Source organism: Pantherophis guttatus, chromosome 10 (genome assembly GCF_059756535.1).
Source record: "Pantherophis guttatus breed Tessera chromosome 10, ASM5975653v1, whole genome shotgun sequence".
NCBI classification, from domain to species: Eukaryota; Metazoa; Chordata; class Lepidosauria; order Squamata; family Colubridae; genus Pantherophis; species Pantherophis guttatus.
This window is the reverse complement of record NC_142072.1, coordinates 7,271,122-7,277,453: the sequence shown is the minus strand read 5'-3', so window position 1 is coordinate 7,277,453 and position 6,332 is coordinate 7,271,122.

Below are 6,332 nucleotides of genomic sequence, written 5' to 3'. Positions count from 1 at the left end.
TGGAGAACCCTCCAAATCACCACTCAAACAGCCATGTTTGTGGAATATAGCTAGCATTGGGTAACCAGTCACTTTTCACATCTCAGGGCCTGTTTGATTTTGAAAGTTTGAAAGTTTATTAGATTTCTATACCGCCCTTCTCCCAGGGGACTCAGGGCGGTGTACAGCCATATTAAAACACATAAATTTATAAAATTTAAAACCAATTAAAATCAAATATATAAAATTTGGCCCTCAAATTAAACACACATACGCCCATTTAAAATTCATATTAGGCCAGTCTGGCTTGCTGAAACAGAAGGGTCTTAAACTTAAAATCAGATTTTAAGTTTGATGGAGGAACCCTTTGTACAATGTAAAGCAGAAATATTGGACTTATCATCTAAGAAAACTTCTAAGAAACACTGTCAACTCGGTCAAACAGAAAAGGGGGGGAGTATTAGTGGGAATACAAAACTGGAATTTTGTACTGGAGGTGGAGATTGCGTCTACACCAGTTTGCCCCAGTCAAGTGCAGGTGTGTTTAAAAACTAGGGGCTTGAAGTCCTGATGCTTGAAGTCCTCTCAAGTACCAAAATTCTCCAGTCTGGTGGTTAAGATGTCTGGAAGTTGAAATAGTTGGAAATTGTCCAGACTGAGAAATCTTTCCTTAGATTATGGTTCCCCTGAGTGGCAGCCAGATTTGCTGAGGTGATTATAGTCCAAGGCAACTAGAGGATGTGAACTTGGGAGAGACTGCACAGTTCAGGAGCCAAGCCCTGAGATGCTTCCACATCAGTAAATGTCTATGGAGATTCTCAGTCATCCAGGTCATGGTTGTCCCAAAAGTGCTTTTTCAAGAGACAACGGGACTTTCTGGTTTTTCTTTGAAGACGTTTCGCATCTCATCCAAGAAGCTTCTTCAGAGCTTAAGAAGCTCTGAACTGCCAACCTTTCTGATCGACCTTTCTACATCAGTGTTCCTCAACCTTGGCAACTTGAAGATGCATGGACTTCAACTCCCAGAATTCTGGGAGTTGACGTCCAAGTGTCTTCAGGTTGTCAAGGTTGAGAAATACCGTTCTACATTGTCCAATCCAAGTTCATCACAGATTCCTACCACCTTGCTGTTTGTGAGGCCTGGTCGGTGCTTAGGAGTAGAGCAGAATGAGAGTTGCATGGACAAAGCTCAGGTCTCCGAGTAGGATTGGAGGAAAATATCTGCCTAAATAATTGTTTTAATATTTTTAATATTTATTTGTATAGACTCTCTCTGTGAGGGAGATGGACGGTTTTAAAATTGGATGGATGGATGGATGGATGGATGGATGGATGGATGGATAAATAGATGGATGGATAGATTAGATGGATGATAGATAGATAGATAGATAGATAGATAGATAGATAGATAGATAGATAATAGATGATAGATAGGTAGGTAGGTAGGTAGGTAGGTAGGTAGGTAGGTAGATAGATAGATAGATAGATTAGATAGATGATAGATAGATAGATGATAGATAGATAGATAGATAGATAGATAGATAGATAGATAGATAGATAGATTAGATAGATGATAGATAGATAGATAGATAGATAGATAGATAGATAGATAGATAGATAGATAGATAGATCATGGACAGACAGACACACACAGAGACAGAGACAGAGACAGACAGATAGACAGATAGACAGGCAGGCAGGCAGGCAGGCAGGCAGGCAGGCAGGCACACAGACAGACGTCTCTGTGTAGAAGGACTCTCCTTCAAAATTAAGTTGCCCCCCATGGGCAGGTTCTCCCATGCTGCAGCTTAATGAAGGGTCAATGTAACATGAAATCTCTTAAAATATCTTAACATTTGCCCATCTGGCTGCCTGTCTCTGAGGACAATCCAGGCTGACGGATCTCCAGTTTACTCTTGTATTAGAAGCCAGTCAAATTTGCACTGTGGCTACAGTTCCCCCGAGGCTAATTCTGGGGACTGCACCAAGGGCTAATAAATTTGCCGGTGACGTGCTTTTGATTTTGTTTGGGGAACGAAGGCAGGGATCCCGGGCGAGTCATACATCAGCTTTAATGCCTTCATGAATAAATGATCAAATTAGAAAAAAAAGAGAGGAGAAAGAAGCATGATTAGAACTTAGTAGCCATCAGATCAAACTGTTTTCTCTTTTCCCCAAGGTGCAGGGTTCCCTCTGGAGTACCTACAGAATAAAATTGTGGATACCCCAAAGGATAGAACAGAAATGCTGGTCTCGTTTTATTTCCTACGAGGAAGGAGGAGAAATTTACAACCCAGAGACTGGGCTTGGAGACAGCATATAAAGGTAAATGTAAAGGTTCCCCTCACACATATGTGCTAGTCGTTCCCGACTCTAGGGGGCAGTGCTCATCTCCGTTTCAAAGCCGAATATTGTCTAGCCTACAGCTTTTCCTCCTGTCTCCCAAGGCTATTCGCACACACCATTACACATAGAGAGTCATGGTGTCAGTCTCGGATTCTTCAACCTTGTGTGCGGAAGGCACTTGGTCCCCAAAGTCAGCGGCGAATTCTGTACTCAGAGCATCTCCGGAGCTTCGCTGGTGGCCAAGAGACAGGACACATGGATGGAAGAAGCAGGATTTCTTTTCCTCCTTCATGAGGACTTGTGCATTAGGCATCTCTGAAAACCTGGGAGGTAACTTTATTTACTCAAGTTATATCGCTGCCTGAAGTTTATATTTTTATTTACATATATATTCTTCTTAGGTAGATGGATAGATATTGTATCAAAGATATAAGCTTCCTCAAATGATCTTTATTTTTTTAAGCTTCTGTATGCCTGATATCTGGGCTTCAACCTCCATGGCTAAGATGCTGAGCTTGTCGATCGAAAGTTTGGCAGTTCAGCGGTTCGAATCCCTAGTGCTGTGGAATGGGGTGAGCTCCCGTTCCTTGTCCCAGCTTCTACCAACCTAGCAGTTTGAAAGCAAGTAAAAAATAAATGCAAGTAGAAAAATAGGGAGCACCTTTGGTGGGAAGGTAACAGCGTTCCGTGCGCCTTTGGCGTTTAGTCATGCCGGCCACATGACCACGGAGATGTCTTTGGACAGGGCTGGCTCTTTGGCTTTGAAACAGAGATGACCACCGCCTCCCAGAGTCGAGAACAGCTACCACATATGTGCGAGGGGAACCTTTACCTTTACTTTTTATGCCTGATATCTGGGCTTCAACCCAAGGATTGAGCACTAGATGGCAACAAAGAGATGCTGAATAGAAAACTGCCTTTGCTGTGTTCTGATCTTTATCCAGATCTTCACAGGCCCTGTTATAATTGGAGATTTGATAACCAAGAGTGCTTATGGAAAAAGGGCTTCCATATTTTAAAATTACCCTCTTCCTGGTGCTTTGATGCAAATGCAAGCTCATATGCTAAAGCCTCCGGAAAAGACTTCAGGGGATTAATTTGTTCGTGCCAAATCAACCTTAAAAAGGCCCAGGATTGTGAGCTAGTCGGATAATGTTAATTACGGAGGCACCATTTATGATGGATTCATCCTGTGCAAACATTCGGGGAGTGGGGGGGGGCACTTCTGATGAATACTTTATGTAGCTTAATAAAACAGCTGAGCTCTGGAATTCCAAACAAATTTGAAAAGTTTCATTCATATTATAAGAGCAGCATGAAGGTTTAAAACGCTTTTGGCCTCCACATTTTTATTTTATTTTTTTTAAAGGAAGAAAATGAACACTCAGACAAAAGTCGAAGCCCGGGGCTCACTCGGTGCCTAGATCCTCAGGCGCTCCACACACTCCTATCAAATGCTTTCCAACACGCTCTTGGTATGAAACATTTATAGATTGGCAAACCGGCTTCAGGCACGCACAGAGGGGAGCAAAGTGGGAGGGGGGGGGAGAGGGGATGAGAAAAAAATGTAGCCACTATAGTTGCATGCTCAGGATTTCATAAACTTGTGTAAAGCGCCATCTGCTGGATGATTCCCTGCTTTGACTCCTTAGAAGGGATTCCCAAAGGGGCTTTTTCAAGAGGCAACTGGATTTTGTGGTTTTTTCCTTGAAAGTCCAGTTGTCTTGAAAGTCCGGTGGGCTCTTGAAAAAGCCCCTTTGGGACAACGATGACCTGGATGACGACAATCTCCATAGACTCCATAGACATAGACTCTCCATAAAGGTAAAGGTTCATCTCGCACATATGTGCTAGCCGTTCCCGACTTTAGGGGGTGGTGCTCATCTCCGTTTCAAAGCCGAAGAGCCAGCGCTGTCCGAAGACGTCTTCATGGTCATGCGGCTGGCATGACTAAATGCCAAAGGCGCACAGAACGCTGTTTCATAGTTTCATAGTTATTAGGAATATTTAAAGCACAAAAAATGTAGGGTTTCGGACATTGTAAGATTGAATATGAAATAGACAAATTATTTTTCAAATTCCTGCCCTATTTCCCAGGCTAGCCTCAAGTTCTGAAATTCCTTGGTTTCCCATCTAAGTTTTATCTTACTTAGCTTGTTTAAAATCAGGTAAACTAGGCACCATCATGCTTCAAATAATTTTTTTTAAGCTGGGGAAGGATGAGTAGAAAGACAGACAGAGAGAGACAGAGACAGAGAGAGACAGACAGAGAAAGAGAGACAGAGAGACAGACAAACAGACAGAGACAGAGAGAGACAGAGAGAGACAGAGAGACAGAGACAGAGAGACAGAGTCAGAGAGACAGAGACAGAGACAGAGAGAAAGAGACAGAGACAGAGACAGAGAGTGTATAGGTAGTCTTTGACTTATATTTGTTTAGTGACTGTTTGAAGTTACAATGGAACTGAAGAAAGTCACTTATGACTAGGTAGTCTTTGACTTATATTTGTTTAGTGACTGTTCACACTTACGACCATTGAAGCATCCCCGTGGTCACATGAACAAAATTCAAAGGCTTAGCAACTGGTTCATATTTATGTTGCTAAGTGAAATGTTTGTTAAGTGAGTTTTCCCCCATTTTACGACCTGGAGTGTCAGAAGTGAGAGCAATCAACCAATGGCTTCAGAAGTTGTGGGAGCTTCATCACTGGAGACTTTCAAGAAGAGATTGGACTGCCATTTGTCAGAAATGGTGTAGGGTCTCCTGCTTGGGTAGGGGGTTGGGCTAGATGACCTACAAGGTCCCTTCCAACTCTGTTAATCTGTATCTGTATCTAAGAAGCAAGCGGCTGTTATTTTCAGGAAGAGGTGAGAATTCGTTCTTCAGACTTGGGGGGGGGGACGGTTTTGCTCCCAGAGATTTCACACTAAGTGTGGTTCATAGAAATTTGTGGCAAATAAGTGCATCATCACGAGCCTTCTGCTGCCCGAAAAGGAAGTGGTGTGCAGAAGCATTTCTGCTATCCTTCTCTTCCTTGTTACCCAATACCGCAGTGCGCTGAGTGCTTCAGGGAACTTTAAGCATCTGTACTTCTCTGTACCAGGGTTTCCCAACCTTGGCAATTTGAAGTCCAAACATGAGCATAGCTGGCTGGGGAATTCTGGGAGTTGAAGTTCTACATGTCTTTAAAGGGTCTGGTTTGGAAAACTCTTAGGTATACACCAGGGGTAGATTCCAAATTTTTTTTACTACCGGTTCTGTGGGCGTGGCTTATTTTGTGGGTGTGGCTTGGAGGTCATGTGACTAGGTGGGCGTGGCTAGCTGGTCAGAGTCATTTCTGGAAGGTCCTCGCACTTACGGCCAGTCCTCGCACTTACGACCCGACTCATTTGTTTGCTTTTAACACTGATCAGCTGTAGGACGGCCCTTTGAAGCCCCGCGGCAAGAGTTTAAACAGTTTTTTTCCCTCTAGTCATCAGCTGGGACTCAGGAGGCAGCAATAGATTGGGGGTGGGACCAAATAAAAGGTAAGAATAACGTGGGGGGTGGGGGGCGGGTGGGCGGGGGGGAGAACCAGTTTGGTGATGTCATATCGTCATCGCTACCAGCTCAGCTGAACCAGACTGAACCGGGAGGAACCCACCACTGGTATACACGCGTAAGCATCAGAGGTGGGTTTCAGCAGGTTCTGACCAGTTCTGGAGAACCGGTAGTGGAAATTTTGAGTAGTTTGGAGAACCGGTAGTAAAAATTCTGACTGGCCCCGCCCCCATCTATTCTCTGCCTCCCGAGTCCCAGCTGATTGGGAGGAAATGGGGATTTTGCAGTATCCTTCCCCTGCCATGCCCACCAAGTCATGCCCACCAAGCCATGGCACACCTACCAAGCCACACCCACAGAACCGGTAGTAAAAAATTTTAAAACCCACCACTGGTAAGCATCTACTTTTAACAGAACCATCTTCAGTGTGCAGTTTCTTCCTTGGAAGTCATAGACCAGATCTAGT